Source organism: Camelus dromedarius, chromosome 17 (genome assembly GCF_036321535.1).
Source record: "Camelus dromedarius isolate mCamDro1 chromosome 17, mCamDro1.pat, whole genome shotgun sequence".
Taxonomy (NCBI): Eukaryota; Metazoa; Chordata; class Mammalia; order Artiodactyla; family Camelidae; genus Camelus; species Camelus dromedarius.
Window position 1 is genome coordinate 10,500,890 of NC_087452.1, and position 18,165 is coordinate 10,519,054.

General features: G+C 42.4%; 1 protein-coding gene across 2 annotated transcripts in view; it reads right to left on the reverse strand.

The window, feature by feature from the left end:
- Nucleotides 1-17,747, reverse strand: part of LRRN1 (leucine rich repeat neuronal 1) — a 36,354-nt gene extending 18,607 nt beyond the window's left edge. Inside the window, exon 1 of one of the 2 annotated variants that reach the window (XM_031470761.2) lies at nt 17,296-17,747. The gene's annotated coding sequence lies outside the window, so the exon portion shown is untranslated. The other variant, XM_010984995.3, reaches the window with a different exon arrangement.
- Between the last annotated feature and the right edge of the window lie 418 nt (nt 17,748-18,165).

Sequence of the window (18,165 nt, forward strand, 5' to 3'; positions counted from 1 at the left end):
AGTTTGGCAGCCTTAATATGCCTAGAAGGCTCCGTTTCATTACTTCTTTTTAAGTACTTCACAGTATATTGCTTAGTATTTTCACTGCAAAGCTTTTACCATGCCATGTTAATAAATGCTGCATAAAGAGCCAGTTGCTACAATGGTTCTTGATTATACATTCAGAACTACAGAGAGACCAATGGAAAAACAGATCATCGTTGGTACTGAAAGTGCCAATATGTAGGCTGCTAACACCAACACTGTAGCTTTCTGGATGCCAACCAAGTCAAGCAACTCTATTAGACTGTATCAGATTTTCTTTTGCTCCCAGATTGAATGAGAGTAGTTTGTAATAGTGGAAATAACTTCTCATCAAAAAGAACGGCAAACATTTTCGCATGCATTTCAGAATATTTCTTGCATTTTTCTTTGCTCAAACAGAGTTCTGTACTATCTTCTGTTATACTTATTTCCAGTAGTAATCTTTATTAGCTAACTGACATTTTCATAAAATTTTTATTTAAAAAATGAAAACATCCAATGTCCTTAAGATGGGAGCCTGTATTTTAGCTCTGATCTAGTGATATTTCTCTAAAGAATCTGACTGCTTACAGTTTGCCAATTAGAAGACTAAGTGCAGTTTGAACTTTAGACTGAGAAAACGTCAAGAACATATATCCCTTCCACATTAAAATGTTCCTTTAAAATTTGGAGACCAATATACAGAAGTGTACATATCTATAGCATAAGAGTTCCTGCTGCTCAAGGTTAAAGACTGCAGACTGCAGTATTTGGGTGAGTGACAGGATCTGCCCTTCAACTTGATAGACCTTAAGCACATTGTGTTTCTACAGAATGCCATCTCTTTCAAAGAAGCAAAATAAAGCCATCTGTTCCTGAACTCTTAAAATAAACCTGGTTTCAAGTTCTTTTTCTCGACTATTTTTATATGACTGTTCTAATAAAGACTCAAAGAACTTGACTTTCTTCATCATTAGGAGAGGATGAATATAATGTAAAGTGTGCCTGCTTGTTCAGACCTTCCCTCTGAAGGCTTAGGGGCCACAGTGGCTCTCTAAGAACAGCGTCAAAATGGCCAAACGCCAGGGATGGGGAGCAGGATATAGAGCAAGGGGGACAGCATGGTGGAAAGTGCCTTACGTGCTGCATTGTCATAGCACCCAGTGGAGGCAGATGTGATTATTCTCATTTTATAAATGACCTTAGGGCTCAGAGATTAAGTGCCTCACCAGAATTCCCACAGCGATTTGGTGAAGAAGCTGGTATTAAACCCAAGACTGTTACATGCTGAAGTCAGAACTCTGTGTGGACCCACCTGCCTCAATGATCTCATTGGACCTCCAGTAAATATTGTCAGTGCACTGCAGCATTCTCACAGGTACATATAAGAAAACTAACTTGTCAAGTAGAACCTTGGTTTAACCAGAAGATTAGGCTCAGGGAATTTGCAAATTCAAAGGTTTCCTAGAAAGCTTTTAGATTTAATCTTTAATACCCACTTTCTTGCCTTTGATAAGAGTGGTTAAATTTTTGGTTTTTTAGAAGACATTTTTTTCTTCAAGACCCTGATAATGAACTTATATTGGAATTTTTTTTTTAAATCTAAAGACTTGGTTATTAACTTATTTTCTTCCAATTTCCCCTTTTCTCCTGTAAGTGGACTCCAGAGGAAAAAAATTCTAGTTAATTAGAATTTCTGGTAATCAGGTTTTTAAATTGTTTTGGTAAATTAAAATCAGATGAAAGCTACCTCCTTGAAATAGTTTCTTATTATAGATTCTCCTTGATGCCAATGTGTTTGCCTATGTTAATATGCTTTGAAACTAATGGTCCAATACTCAAAGTGCTCAGATCGTCCATGACCTGGATGCCATAAATCCACCAGTGCACATTAGTGGGATGGTCCTTAATTACACAGTTTAGGCTTTGTGTAATCAATGGTGCAAAACAACAGCTGAGAACATTAAAACGCCAGCAGGCATTGTAAATCATAATGCATTGTATAGTCTCTCTTCAATTCATGTGTCGTATTAAATTAAAAGTAAAAAGAATGGTTTTAGTTAAATATCTATATTGCCACTCATAACCATTAAAATATAAAATCATTCAGTGCCGTTATAAAATCACCTTTATTTCTTTGCCTCCTAGTTTTCTAATAAAAACTGTAGTTACTTTTTGAACTTTAAATATAGGAATCACATTTTTAATGAAGCAAAATTAAAGTTATCTCTTAGAAAGGTTGACTAAAATAAAAAGGTTATTTCTTAATAAAATGCATTTTAAAATAAATTGCAGTACTGTGTTATCTATCTAGGACTAATATGCACCTTAAAAGCTTTCTGTAGAGTTTTAGGTTTAAGAGTACACCACTTAAACTGTGAAATGTTCAAACGGTTATAATAGTGATGACATATAGTTAAATATTGGTTCATTTTTACTTCAAATTATATTTAAGTGAGGATAATGAAGACATAATTTGAACACAAGACCAAAGAAAAGAATTATCTTCTTGGAGAATAAGCAACTTTAAGGAGCAAGCTTTAGCAACTTGGGATAAAATATGAACAGGTAGCTTATGTTTGCTTCAGGACTTTTAAGTCTCAAAAACCTAACAAGCCCCTAACATTTCTCTTGTTAGCACTCATGAGAAAATTCAAGATTCAGAAGTATTACCATCAGCATGTGGCTGGCAATTAGGCTGTTTAACCCTTCAAAGGAATGATAGAATTGAACTAGCATAGCTGATTGAGGAACTCTTCTGTGTGAAGTGCTGTGGGTGTGGGGAGGGGGGACGGGGTGGGGGTGAAGCAGGGCATCCAAGGTGGAGAGGAAGTTGGATGCAAAGCAGTGGGGTCCTAAGCCAATCATGAGCATTTCTTTCCAAATCCAAGTTTAGAGACATTACATTATTAGCTTAAAATTGTTCTAAGTGAATGTATTTACACCACAGAAATTGGCGAACACTGCAGATTTGGGCTTATCTTTTGGAGAGCTAGCTGTTAAACATTTACCAGCACACCACTGGTGTAAAGGCACCAAAGCAGCAGGGTCAGAATAAGTACACGAAATAGGAACTAGTTCATTCTGAATGGGATTTAAGGTCTACCGAGATAGGAATGAAAACCAAGACAGAAAGGAAGGAGGGTGCCTAGCTACGGAGGGCTTTTGATGCTTCACTGAGGAGTATTCGCTCAGTGTATTATTCTTGTCAGCGACCTAGCAGAAAACAGAAGGTACATTCAAAAGGGAGTATATAAAGAAAATTTTTAAAAGGGACCATTTATAAGGCATGGACAAGGTTAAGGTAAACTCAGAAACGATGGCCAAACACCCTTGAGCTAGCTATTGAAGGAAGCAGAAGCCAACAAGAAACCAGATGGCAGAGGACCCACTGAAATGGTCAAGTCTGATTCCCAGAGTAAAAAGCAAAATGGAGAAGAGTAGGGTGGATCTGGAGGGGTATGGAGAATATCCAGCAGTCTCAAAGTCAGTGGGGACCACTAAATGTCTTTGTACAGGGAACGATGGGATCATTTCTACAATTCAGAAAGACTGAGTCATCTCAGCTCTGTGTAAGAAAGGAGGAAACATGGGGAAAGCCATTAAGAAGCACTTACAATAAGCTAAATGAGAAGTAATGAGGACTGGAAGTGGGATTGCAGTTATAGCAACAGAGATGAAGGACCATATTTAGGAGACATTAGAGAAATGTAAGTAGAGAGGTATCTATCAGATATTATAGTTGACTAGTAGACTGGAGAAAGGGGAGGGAAGAGTTAAAAATAATACCAAGGTATTGAGCCTTGGATGACTCTGAGATTGTGGTTGCTAAAGCAAGATAGGGCCTGCAGGAGCTTATTCTGAAAGTGGGATGAGTTTCCATTTGTGTGATTAGAAGAGGGAGAAGTTGGGGTACTTCTGGTTCCCTCCCTGCTGGACCAGTGTGTAGTGACTTTATTTCTCTGTAGACTGCTATGGTATCCTCTTGTACAGCCACAGCTCATTCTGGATCCAAATCATTGCCTCTTCTTGACCCTTCCATGATGTTGTGATTTTGGGGATGAATATATCCAGCAGGCATTTGAAAAGACAGGACTGGAGTTTGGGAGTGAGATTATGGCCAGAGATAATGTTTTTCTCACAAAGGTCTAGCATGGAAGACTTAAGATTGCAAGAGCCATGCAGAGAAAAGAAAAAAATGTTATGTTAAGGGTTCAGGGGAGCCAGAGATGTATTGCTATAAAGCACAGTATGAGTACGAAGGATGACTGCATTTTGCTGAAAAGTAAGCGACTATCTCTACCAGATACTCTGATAACTAACTGATGATAGTGTCTGAATTAAGTTGTATGTCAATACAAAGATGGAGCTAATACAAATTATTACAGGGGCAGCAGGCTAACCCAGTGTTGATCTCTGTATTATGAACCATAATAATTGAGATCAGGCAGAAAAGTAGATCTCTCCACAGAGGACAGATCAATAACAACTAGGTTTTATGGTCATTAGCACCCTAATGAAGTTATTCACCATCTGAATCTCTTGGAGGATCTTGCATACTCAACATCACTCACCTCTTTCATGTTAACACCGGCCAGATGTGGCTAAATGCAATTTACATAACGGAGATTTTGAACAAGAATGATATTCCACACATGAAGGAAGCATTTGCATGCCAAGCAAGAGGTTTTTTTTTTTGTTTTTTTGTGTTTTTTTTGTTTTTAAAGATAGCCCTAAACAAGTATTTAAAAATTTCCATCTGTGGGCAACACAGTTGATGTGTTGTCTGTTAGCCAGTGTTTTAATCAGGGGTTCATCTACAATAAAAGGAAATGTGTTGCGGGGGCAGGGGGGAAGGCAGTGGAAAGCAGAAAATAAAAGAAGATATATGAGCTTACAAGATATTAACTATATACCACTTTCACATCCATGTATCTTTAACCAAGGGGGGAAGTCAAACAACATGCCCAAGACCACAGAGAAATGAAGGCAAGACTCCCTCCTTGCAGTGCCCTTTAGCTCTTAGATCTTGGCATGCCAGTCCAAATTATGCCAGGCACAGGGATGCCACTCAACCAGCCCGGGCCCCTGAACACTTGCTCCTGCAATTTGTCTCTACAGGAATTCAAGCCTTCTGTTGTCTTCCCCCTTCCATGACTGGAGTCAACACATCCCACCCCTCCTGTACATAATGCAAACTCTCCCTCTGCGGAACCTCTTAGTAGTCTTTCTTGTCTGAATACCAGTGTAGTTTGGAAGACAGGAGAAAGGAAGTTCTGAGTTAATGGTCCCCATTTTGTTCTATTCTAAGCCTCAATGGTCTTCTCTCTGTTTCTCAAACCCATCAAGACCTCCACGTCTTGGCTTGCAAAGCTCCCTCCCCCCTGCACCCTTTTGCCTGGGTAACTCTCACTTAGCCTTGAGATGTTAGTTGAAATGTCACTTCTTTAGAGAGGTCTTCTCTTAGAAGCCTCCATGTAATGTTCTCTTCTGGCCTCATGAACTTGTATTTCACCGGACTTAACACAGCCATACTTTTATATTGCCTTATGTGACAATTGGATTAATTTTGTCTCCCCCATCAGAAAGCAAGCCCCACGTGGGAAGGGACCGCATTTTATCTGTTTTGCTCACCACTGTATCCCCAGCTCACACAAAACGATCTGCACAGAGGTAATGCTGTCAGATTTTCCAAATGACTGAAGTAAATGATTGTCATGTTCTTAACACTGCAGCAAGAGCTTTCCCACACATCCTCACAGCAACCTTGTGGGTTCATATCCTCCATCCTACAGATGAGAGACCTTGAGAGTCAAATAAATTAAGTCTTTTAACCAAGATCACCCAGCTAGTATGTGACAAAGTTGAAATCCCAGACCCATCTCATCTGAGCCCCTCTTTTTGGTTTTTTTCCATTGTTGTGGAATTTTCACAGACGATCACTTAATTATTATGTCTTGTCTCTATTCACTCTATCTCCCCAATGAGTTTTGAAGCTTATTTGGGATGGAAATAACACCTTGTACATTTTTTTCACCCCCCCCCAACATGACCCCGCTAATAGCACTTGATATTCTACATGCATTTAATGAATACTTTTTGATTAATAACATTTCCTTGGCATTAATAACATAAAGGCATCCCCAAATGAGTTCAGCGTTCTATCATAACCTCTCTAAAATAGTAATGCACTAACATCTCTGTGTATAATACAGGTTTAAGAGCTAATATCTACCCAACTATTTAGGGAATAAATTTTTTTTTAATTATTTAGAAGAAATAGTATGGCAAAATGAAATAGACATGACATTTGGTGGAAATCCCTTTCCTCTTTCATTCACTCAATATTTTTAAGTGTATCTTCCATGTGCCGAGTACTCTTCTAGGTGCTAGGGTCCCAAGGCTGAGTAAGCCATAGTCTCATCGCTCAAGGTGCTGTTTGGTGGAGGGGGCTGGTATTACAGTGATGTAAAAAAATAATCGTAAATTAAGATAACATGCTATGCTTGAAGGGAGGACCCGGAGATGTGGGAAAGTCAAGGACAGTGTGGCAAACTTAGCCTGGAGGAACACCAGAATTAAGAGTGCCTGGTCCTACACACTAACTTGTTGTGAGATATTGGGCCAATTGTTTGCCTCAGGTTTTTTTCCTTATCTTGAAATACTTACCTCCCAGAGTTGCTATGCCCTCCTCTCAGCACACTTAGAAAATGCTGATTATTAGCGAGAGTAGCCAGAGGTGACTAGCTGGGCTGGGTGGGTCTGGCTGTCCCCAAGGGCAAAGAGTATCAGTATCTCCAATTACCTGTAAATGCACCCACCTACCAACTGGGAAGCCCAGATGAGGAGGATTAAATAAGACAATGAATATAAAGTTCTTTATAAATAATTATTAGTTCCAGCTCTCAAATAATTCAAAGAAAATGAGGCACCTAATAGTATTCTAATCCTCTTCATCGTGAGTAAACGAGAATCTAATAGCTAAAACAAGGTAGAGGCTATCGAGGCTTAATCGTAGAAGCATCTTCCTGTGTCCATCCACCATGGGTCTCCTTAAAAGTCACCAGATTTGTCTTGGTTAGTACTTCCTCTTGCTTTGTGAATGACCCTGCTCCCAAAAGGACTCTAAGTTACACTGCACTGGGTTCTGGTCTGGCCCCAACCAGAAGCTTTGTAGTTTGGTCAAGAAGCAAGATGATAAATGTTATGAAGATGGCGTTACTAAGGATCAACAATAACGGTGGTAGCAGCATGATTTATTGAGCATGTTCAAGATGCTGGTCACTGTTCTAAGAGTTTGACATGCCCCAACAACTGTATTACCTAACAGTGGATCCCAGAGGGCTGAAGTTTGGGGGTCTGTTAGCTCTAACAATGTCTTGAATTGGGCTCCTCACTGGAGAATGATAGCTCTGAACTGAACCTGTTCTCTCAGGTTAGAAAATCTGATTCCATGAATCACAACTCAGGGGCATTATGGTCTTGTCAGAGAGAGTGGATACAGAGCAGGATCTAGAAACAAAAACGGCTCTAATGTATTCATCTGTTCTCCCAAAGCGAATCGGCTGACTCAAGATTTCTTGCATGTCTGGACAAATATGAAGCTCTCTTGGGATCCACAAAAGGTGATAACCATGTGAATTACCAAATTCACAAATACCTAGTCTGAATCTTGTCTCTTAAAATATCTCCACTTGCCTCCAAATGAGCATCCAGACACTCTGGCAGTCAGAAACACCAGATTTCCACATAATAATAATACCACTGCTATCCGTTGCTACTGTTTACTAAGTACTCCCCTTGGTCCAGGAACTGTGCAAAGAGCTTTAGACGCACGACCTCACCGAGCAAGTGCAGTGATTCTGTCAGGCGGGTTCTGTTATTACCTCCACTTCACAGATGACGATACTGAGGCTCACTGAAATTACTCCAGACCATAGCGCTAAGATGCACATCTGGAGCCAGCTCTTCCCAACTCTAAGACCTGCCTCGTCTCCAAGCTTTTTGTCCTGCCTTGGGCTGTACATCGTGTAACACGATGGCAAGGACTCACATTGTTCGGATGCATCACTTGCATTCCAGAAGGATCTCTTAAAGCAAAATAGTCTTTAGAAGCAAATCTCAAGTAGTTTCTAATATTATTAGACAGCTTTAAGCTCTTGTAAAAATCATCCAGTACCTTTTAGAAGGATCAGCAAGCTACTTATTTCTGCAAGTGTCAAAGTAACTTTATTCACAATTAATATTTTCACTTCTTTTTTCTGTGCAACAGAAAAATGCTTTTCAACTTTTAGAAACCTTCTAAATTTAGAGAATGATATAACTCAGTATGCCGTGTGATGGTAACGGTTAGGAGAATGCAATCTTTAAGTATGCATTTTCGTCCATTTAAAATTGCTTATTCTAAATACAAATTTTAAAATATGATGCTAATAATTTCAATATAATTTTAGAGGATAATTCAGTGATGATTGGTTAAATAAGAATACCAAGCTAGATTTCAAAATTTAAAGTAATAAAAAAATCATCTTACATAAACCTTACTTTAATAATGGAATTACAGAATTTTTAGAGCCAGATGGGCTATGAAAGCTAGTCTAGTCCAATCCTTTTGTTTTATAGCTGCAATTAAAGAGAAATAAACATAGCAAGTACTTTAACAGTACAAGTTCAGAGTCAGACCCAAGTTCACATCCCTGCTCTGCCACTTACAAACTCTGAGACTTCATCTGTCATCCACAGCCACAGAGCCAGCTCTTCAAAGTGCCCTGCTGAGAAGGCAGGACTGCTGTAAAATGAGAATTCCAGTAAAGGACTCCCCTCTAAAACAGGTGTATATTCATTCATTCATTCATTCATGTGACAAATATTTACTGAGTACACACTAGTTTTGTGGCCTTGAGCAAGTTACTTAATTGCTTTGTGCCTTAGTTTCCTGAGCTGTAAAGCAGTTATCTACATTTAGAGTTGTTGCAAGGATTAAACAAGTGAATGCAGATAGGATGTATGGGATGGTTCCTGGCACACTGGAAAGGCGCAATAATGTTGAATATCACTATCTTTCTCCTACTGCTACTACATTCTATATTATTAATTTGGGACCTATATAATATTTTTCTCCTAAATACTAAAGCATCTCATTTGTATAGAGCTAATCTCACTCTATTGCTCAATCCTGAGGGTGAAGCCATTTGGAAACTTCCTCAGCAGGATTCTATTTTGACAGTGTTACCCTTCACGCACAAACAGAAAACTGTCCCACCAGCATTTGCCCACATACTTTGTGTTTTTCCTTCAGATAGCTTTGAAGAGACCCAGGTTTTCACCTGGCCTCCCAGGTGAGAAATGATGAGTTTGTGAGTATGTGCAGAAGTTGGCTGGGATTCCAGAGACAAGACTATCCCCATAGGACAGAGCAAAGCTAACTGGTCCTTCAGGGGGTTAAACCTGACGTGTAGTTCTCCTTGGAAAGAACCATAATCAGCTGAAGCATAAGAGGAGAAATCCAATTAATTGCCACTCCAGCGTCTTTCAGTGGTTCTATCATGGTTGGATGAGTTAATATAGATTCCATCAGTGTCTTGGAAACTCTCAGGTCATGGCTGAAGTCCTATATTATTCTCGCTCATGATCTTGGAAATCACAGAATTATGAAGATGAAAAGAACCTTGAGCAGTCAGGCAGCTTCTCAGTCTTCCTTCTCACAAGAAAACATTACACCATCCCAGAGAAGTGAGAAGTAGTTACCTCTTTAAGATCTTGAGTGAAGGCTCTCCCCCAAACCCATTTTTAATGTGCCAATCTTATTATTAAAAGCAAAAACATAAACTTCTCAATATGGAATCTGCCTTCCCTGTGGTGTGTGTGTGTGTGTGTGTGTGTGTGTGAGTGTGTGTGTGTGTGTGTGTGTGCGCGCGCGCGTCTATGTATGTATGTGTGTATGTATATATTGGTCATCATTCTCTGGGAGGAAATTTAAAATATCCCCGCCAAAGAAAAAAGCAAAAAGCAAACAAAACCAAAAACCATGCTACTACTGCGTCTCTTTCCTAAGCAGAACATCCTCAATTCTGTCCACATGTTCTGGGTTTTCATTTTCTTACCCTAGCATCATTCTCCTATGAACTTTTCTTCCCAGCTTGTCACAAGTATTTTTTTAAGCTTCTAAAGTCAGCTTAAAATAAAATATTAGAGGGAAAGTGTGATTAGTCCTTAGGTGTCTGGGAAACCCAGTTTAAGTTTCTCTGCATGACACATTTTAATTGATGCATCCCAGATCCTTGCTCTCTCTGGTAACCCAAGAGCTAGAATGCTGAGTCACTGTCGTATTATTACCTGATCTGACTCCATGGCTCAGGAAGCAGCCCTGGTGTGAACAGGAAAGGCAATGGGTCTGAGAGAGGCAGGGAGGCTGGTCTTATCCCAGGTCCGGTGTTTCCCTAAAGGTGTGACCTTAGGCAAATTGAAATTGGGCTAGGAAGAGGAGCCCTGAAACCTCTCTTTTATAGCTAAACCTTAGAGAATTATTAAGTGACTTGTCCAAGGTCACACTGAATTTCTCCATGGCTCTGATCCCTTAGTCACTGAAAAAAGGGAGAAGGTCTCAGAATGTTGCCGGTCAAATGAGATACATATTTAAGGACTCTGCAAAATTTGAAGTTCTAAAACATGAGGCATTACTCGCTTTGTCAGCTCAGCCACATCTTCTCTTGATGCAGCTTGTACAGTCCTATGTTTCTTGCCACCGACATTCCTTCTGTTTCCAGCCTCCTCTCCTGATAAGTCAAGACATTCTGAATTCTTACGGAGTCCTACAAAGAATGAACAACTCCATCCCCAGTGTAGAGTTCTTGATAGAGTTAAGGTGTCTACCCTCTCTCAACCAACCATCCAACTCACTGGTGTTCAATGAGATTAGAGCTAAAATTATCTCCTGCCAAGCATGGGTGTTCCTGGTGATAGCCTGTTTTGGGAATTAACCAGAATGTTTCATAAAGCCTTTGCAGGCAGCCAAAATCTAAATGAAGTCTCCTTCTTCTGTACTTCCGTAGCTCACACTTTCACCACCACCACATGCTTTATTGCACTTGGCCAGTCTCCTCTCCATGACCTTCACTGGACTTAAACTCACTAAGGGCAGAGCTGTGTCCTCCAGAACAGGGTTCCTCAACCTTGGCATGACTGACTCGTGGAGCATATGCTTCTGTTGTCAGGGGACTGTCTGCGCATTTTAGGATGTTTAACATCATGCCTGGCTTCTAGCCAGTAGCATCCTCCACCCCCAGCTGTGACAATAACTGACGAAAAATGTCTCCAAATACTGTCAGATGCCTGGGGGGCAAAATCACCCCCACTTGAAAACCTCTGTGCTAGACCTAGCCGAGTGCCTTTCTGTGCTGGGCACTCAATAAACACTTGTAGATGATTACATGACTGATGGTGACAAAATGCTTATGACAGAGTTAGTGTATAAGCTGCAGAAAAATCAAGCTGATTTCTTTTGATATTGGTACCTCCTATAAAGCTTGGCACATGGGTGGTGCCCAGTATATATTTACCAGGTGAACGAGTGTTCTATGATCATAAGCAGCTTCCTGTATCCCAGGTAGAATTCTTTCCCTCAGGCGAGTCCAGGTGAGGTGGTGGGGAATTGTCATAATAGGGGGAGAACCTTTTTAAAAGAGCAAAACTGTTCTTAGCTGTAGGATTAGGAACCAGAAGAATCACCTTGCTGTGTCTGCCAGACCTTTAGCTTCCCATTCAATCACGGCATATAGAGCAAAAATCAAATTCTTTGCAGGGGTAATACTAGAAGCATCTTCCAGTGTCCTTGGGTCCTTGGATAGGAACGCACAGTGCCGGGAGGGCTGCAGGACACCCAGAAGGTCACACATTCAGTCATTAGTGTCAGATCTGGGAAATGAGCCTGCGCCTTCCTGACTCCCTGTACAGTACTTGATTACAGTGATTATTATGGATGCAAATTAAGCTTTATTACTATTGTGAAATAACAATGCAGGTTAATGATATTCTTTATTGCTATGCTAACATTTTTTCTAGAGGGGAAAATTATAGGCATGAAACCAATTAAGCAACCTTTCTTTCTTTGTAAAGCTTTTTTAGTTTTCCTAAATGAAGATTCTCTCTTTGTGCTCACTGCTTCATAGTGCAAACTGATTTTTTGTCTCCTAGGTCTTACTGAGATGGATGCTACTACTGGTGTGGTCCTTTTCCCTGTATGAATCAAAAATGACTGCGCTGATCCATAACTGCACAAAGGGCAGTCATGAATAAGAGGAGCAAATATTTTGAAATGAAAACTTAATGGACATTGTCCTGTAGAGGTAAGGCATTGTTGTAAATGCTTCCCTTGGAAATCTTTGTTAGTCAAAGGCTTGTGTTCGCCTGTTCCTGGACCACACTGTAGGATGGCTCTCCTCCCGTGACTGAAATGGTGGCTCCAAAAAATGATAACAGATTAACTCACGTATTCCTCAAACTTTACATAGTTGTCCTTTACTCCCAGGTCTCCATAATATTTGCCCCAAAAACCTTTCAAGTGGAAGGATGTAATGTCACACGTATATTGTTAATGTAACTATGGTAACCAGAAAATGCCACCAGTGTGCCTGTTTCATACACAAATGAGGGGACAGCTGTGGAGTCCACATGTCTGCCAGTGGCATAATAGATGTGAGCCAGGATGGCCTGGGTCAGAAAATTACAACTCATTTATATTAATCAGAGCTTTCAAGTAACATTTCAACCTCTGAGCTATGAAGAGTGTACACGGAAGGCAACAAGCCACCGTAAAAGCAGTTTTTACTCCACAGTTTTTAGAACTAAATGTTGTAAGTAAAGGCAGCGGCATCCTTGGAGGATGCCAAGTCAGAGTTGACGGACTGCCAGTGTGTGTCACTGCAAGTTTAAGCCGAGTTTCTTTGCCTCTTGGGGATGATTTGCAGTGTGTTAAGTACAATGGTTCCATTCAAGTTCAGTGTTTATGTTAGTTACGGTATTGGAGGCAAAGCTTCCACAAACCTTTTAGCAGTCTCACTGATTATGGTCATCAGTCCTTCTAGCCCAACGCCCCCAACCAGGTCCTGATACAGATGAGGAAACTGAGGGTTGACGGGATTAAGAAACTGACCTAGGATCACCTGAGTATGACTAGATAGCTTACTTAACAACCTATTAACTGATAAAACTGCTAATATCCTACCTTTGTTAGACCTTTTGAAAACATTCAAAAACTAAAAAAATAATATGTAAGCTTGCATATTGTTTCTTTAAAAAAACACTATCACATAAAATGGCATATATTTTAATTATTAAATAGTATGCTTAACACGTCTATAGGGTGTCCATGAAGTCTGGAAATATATACTATATTATCTTCTCATGTATTGTAATTGTAATGTCAGTAAACCACTTATTATACATTTTGCTATGTTTTGAGACATGGATGCTACCTACATCCACTGGTGTATCCATAAAGTAGGTGAATGGTACTATACTAAAACCAGAAAATTTAAAAAGCAAACTTCATTTAAGAAGACTTGTAGAACGAATGGCTTCCTCAGTCACTCAAGTATTGAATATTACTTACAAGGTTTAACTTTTGACTCTATTCTGCACTTTAAGCCAAGAGAGAATACATGTTTTCCTTACTTCATCTATATAATTATAATTTCATCTTGAATAAAATATTAATCAAAGCTCTATTCATGAGTTAAAGATACTTCCATTGTTCCCAGAAACCAAAATACGATTACAATTCTAAAACAGAATTTGCTTTATCTCCAGATTGCCTTAACCCAAAATAGATGTTCAGCATAATAATTTTTTAAAACTAAATACAAAATTTGAGCAACCTTACATTAGTGCACAAGTGAAACATTCAAAGAACTATTATTTTGTAACCTAAAAATAAATTATAAGAAAGCATTATGAAAGTCTAGTAAAAAATGACACCCAAGTCCTATAATTTACCATATTTTATTCATGGCTTATGGCTTATTTATGGTGGCATAAAAGGCCCACCATTCTGTTTATTTATCATCATACCCAACTGGCTTGGGAAGTAGCAATATAATTCTGTAGAGGCAGGTTCTCTTTAGTACCTGCTGGGTTTGTCCCCATGAGTCTCACTGCTTTAGAATATGTGCTAATTGTTCTAACAGTTCAGGTCAAGAAGCTCGCCTTAGCTGGGTCTAACCAGAGAGAGATCAATGGTTGACTTTTCCCTTGCTTTTCGGGAATTTCAGACACTGCCCAGAACTACCTATGTTATTGTTCAGAACCAGAGTCCACAGTTGGATCTGGTCTAAGATTTTATTTAGCAGCATGATCCTTTTCTAATAACAAGTACTTTATTAATTTTATTTACCAAGGAAGGGGCCCTATCTTCCCTTTCATTAGACTTGCAGAATAAAGAGTTCACACAGGCAGGATAATAGCCAGAGATAAATTCTCAATGTGAGGCTTTGGTCATTTTAAAGTTACCATGTTGTTTCAAAAATAGCTAGATGATAACTTCACAATAAAATGGCTTATTGCCTAGTTTTAAAATGTCAACTGCATTTTATAGTTAGCCCTCAAGTCCATAATAAAGACAGAATCCCAGGCTTAAGTCATGTAAGAGTTTATTATAATGATTTGTTACTTTCTGACTTCTGGATAGCTCTAAGACAGAAAATGTAATCTTGGCTATACCATTTTCTTACTTAAATTTGACTCAATACCTTTTTCCCCTCCTGGGAAAATACTGCCTTATGTGTAAAAAGCCACTGAACCAGCAAAAATAACTTAGGAAACATGTAAAATAGCAGGCTAACATCTGTTACCCATCCCCCAACCCCCCCACACTGAGCCTCAAAACAATGTTGTCTTTTTTTTTGGTTGTATTTTAATGTCCCTTTCAGTGAATATATAGAATACAGGGGCAAACGCTGTTCAGTGAATAGGCTCTTTTTCCCTTCAACAGTGTTTGGGGCTGACAAAAGAAGAGGCCACTGGGCTGGCTTGTCAGTAGGTATAATCCCAGGGGCTCACGTGCGGCCCACACTGCCTGCCTTTTGTTCAGCGGTTGCACAAGGCCAGGAGGTGAGCAGTGCAGTGGTGTATTAGCTACTATTAGACAAGGCAGAAAGTTCCCTATTAGGGTGTCCATGGCAAGACTGCCTCCCCATCCACTGTTCTGTCCTGTGACCCGAAAACCCCTCAGGTGACTAGGAATGTGATGGTTTCATCACCTGCAGTTCTGCAAGTTTGGGGCCTGTTACTAAAACAATTTTGATTGGGCTATTTACTTGCTAGTGAGATCTTCCTATAGTCAACTACAAGTATCTTCTCTAGTGTGTATCTCTGAGGATGGAGAGCAAATGTAAGCAGGAGATGAGATTCCATTAAAAAAAAAAAGGAGAGAGAGAGAAGAAACTCTAAAAGTTGAGGGGTCAATTCAGCAATTACTTCAAACAACCCAAAGTGGAATTAAGTTACTGTCTGCTTCGTATAACCATTCTCACTAGCTCAGAACATCCGGCTTGAATATTGCACGAAGACACACAGCCAGGTAAAGAGCAAGCAGTACTTGGCGCTTTCAGTACAAAAGCACTCAGAGAATTTGACTCTTGAATAAAGGTGTCAGCAAGACTTGGAATTTCCAAACAGAAAAACTCACACTGCGCCTTTATTCCATTTTCTTAAGGTCTATTGTTAACTAAAGACTCCTTGTCTTTTCAAATTCCTTCATGTGAATGGATGAGGCCAGACATCTGCCAGGATTTGCTCACATTTGCATGCAAATCAGAGACTTTCGGACACACGTGGCCCTGGAGCCAACAACACCACTTTCACTCTAGGACGTAACACTGATCAAAGTACCTTCCTGAACTTTCCACTCCTCTAGTCCTAGCTCTTAAAAATGAAGTAACGAGCATATTCCAGTAATACTGATCCTTCAGACCATCGTGGCAAAGCAAATTGCAAAAAAAAAAAAAAAAAAAAAAGTCTTAAAAAAAAAAATCCTACAAGCAAAAGCCCAAGTCAGCAGTACCTGTTCCCTCACTGAATTCCACTTTTCCCCTATTATCTAGGTCTGGGAATGAAAATGTTAGTGCTCAAAGTGGCATGAGATTTAGAGAAAGGTCATTTTCCTGGACTCTCGGCCTTTGCCTGTGTGGTTCGAAAGCCTCAAAACTATTCACACCGGGTTATTCATTCATGCATTCATTGCCTGTGGCTGGGGCGGTGAACCCAGCAGGCAAGGTCCCCCTCTCCCCAGAGCAGGTACCACCTCCCGAACCTCCCACTGCAAGTATCATGCCGGGTCCCTCACATCGGTCCTGGGACGGGTTTTCCCACCAGTCCCGGGTGCTCAGCGCCCCTCCAGCTACTTGATCTTTTCACCCTACCTGGGTCTACCAGACAGGGACTCCCCTCCATGGTGGCAGTCGCGGCAGCGCCCTGGGAAGTGCGGAGTCGGCGGCTGCCCACACCCCTCTCCACGCAGCACAAAGGACACTCGCTGGCAAACTTTCCTCGTTATCGACCCCGGCCGCGCGGGGAACCCAGCACCGGCTCCACCATGCCTGGGGCGGACCGAGGCTTCCCTGACGTTCCAGCATCCCTGGCTGAAAGCCTCCTGGGCTGCCACCGCTTCTGGGCTCAAAACGTGAAGTGTGAGGTCTTTCCCCTACTTAGACCACGCGACGGTTGAGTAGATTCTTCCGAATGCTCGGACTTCAATACACTCAGTGCTTTGTGAATTACACCCCTGGCCCCCTTCTTTACTGACAAGGCCACCTCCAAGACATCCTTCCTCTTTTCTCTTCCCACAGCTTGCTACCTTCTTTCCCCCTCTCCCAGTCCTCTTTCCAACTTCTCAGGCCCCTTTCCGCGCTGTTCTCCGACTCGGGCTCACATCCCAGCAACCCTCTTTCCTCCGGATCCCCCGGCATCACCCTCCCCCGCGTCGGTCCCTTCAGTCTAGCAGGCTCGTCTCCAGCCATTGCCTTTTGCCCATTTCTGTCCGGCCTTCCTTCCAAACTATCGTTCTCCCCGACCCCTGTGATTTTTTTTTTCCCGTAAGGTTACTAGATTCCGGTTTCCCCGACTTCGTCATTTTCCCCAGCTCCATGAGCCGCGCCCCCTCGTACCTCAGAGGCCCGCGATCTTGTCCCACGGTTCGCCAGACCCTTCTTGGGCCCGCCGCGCCGCCAAGTTTGCCTCGACTTCCTCTCGCCGCTGCCCACACCCCCCGCCGCCGCCCCGCTGGGCGAGCGCACTTACCCCGGGGCCCGGCTGGCGGGAGTGTCGGGGTGCGCACGGACCAGGCACCGGCGGCGGCAGCAGGAGGAAGAGGAGGAGGAGGAGGACCGGCTGAGCGGCGCCTCCTTCCCAACACACTGGCACTGGCTCCTTGGAGGGCTCCCGGCAGAGCACCAAGACGGGAAGCGAGGCAGCGACACGAGCAACAGCTGCTGAGCGGGCCTGGGCTCAATCCGGCTGTCGGAGGCAGGACTGGAAAAAAGGGTAGAAGTGGGGTGCAGAGGGCGGGGCAGCGAGCTTCCAGGTCCGGAGGAAGGCGCCCGGGGCGCCTAGGGATGTTACGGCGCGGATGCCGCCGTCCGCGCTGACGCCGCCGGCTCCGCTCCCCGCCCGGAGGGCGCTGCAGGCGCGGGCGCGCGGGCCTCGCCTAGCTCCCCGGCTGGCTGCCGGCGCTCTCGGTGCGCCCCGCTTTGTGCTCCCCGCAGCCAGCGTGCACCTGGTGTAAGCAAAAGCGGTCAGCTGATGGGCTGCCAGCCGATTGGCTGCTCCGCGGTCTCCTCCCCTCCCGCCCGACCCCCTTCCCGGCCTCCCACTCTCGTCCTCCCGCCCCCCACACCCGCCCCCGGCTCAGCCCCGTGCTGGGGCACCATCTGTAGCCAGCCCAACAAAGGCGTAGCGCCGCGGGTCTCGGGTGGGTCGGCCGCCCTGCGTCGCCGCCGCAGCCGCTGCAGGGAGCATTGGGCCGCCGCTTTTTGTCTGGGGGACGACAGGCTGCGGCTGGGTTAGGGAGGCAAAGCACATTGCCTTTTCTTAGCAAAAGACATACAAAAAAAAAAAAAAAAAAAAGCCCATGCTAGAAGGCCAGCTAGGCACAATGGGGCCAGATCTCTG